Below are 476 nucleotides of genomic sequence, written 5' to 3'. Positions count from 1 at the left end.
GTAAGCTATTATCTTTAAATACCTTTTTAAAAGGTATTTAAAAATACCTTTAAAAAAGAGGTATTTACAATATGTCAATAATTGCCAGTACATTCTGTCCCTATTTCTTTGTAAGTACAAATACTTATTTTCATGTTTAGAAACTGATTCATACCTTTATCTCATAAAATCTACTTCCAACTGAATAAGTAGTTAGTTTTTATCATTACCCAAATTCTGTTTGTTTAAATTAAAAAAAAAAATCTTTCTTTGCATTACCTGGTACATATCTGAGAAGTAATAGTCTTCCAAGGGTGGTTATATGATGCATGTAAGAATGCCATATTTTATTAGCTTTCTTTTCCTAATTTATCTGAGTTAGAATTACACCCCAAACACTCTGTCCCCTCAGGAAAGTAGCTAAATAATTTCAAATACCCAAAGCCCTTCAGCTTAAATCCCCATAGTGCAATGTGCAAGAAAAGGAACTTTAAATA

This window comes from Pteropus vampyrus, unplaced genomic scaffold (genome assembly GCF_000151845.1).
Source record: "Pteropus vampyrus isolate Shadow unplaced genomic scaffold, Pvam_2.0 Scaffold24, whole genome shotgun sequence".
In the NCBI taxonomy this organism is placed as follows: Eukaryota; Metazoa; Chordata; class Mammalia; order Chiroptera; family Pteropodidae; genus Pteropus; species Pteropus vampyrus.
This window is presented reverse-complemented; position numbering follows the sequence as displayed.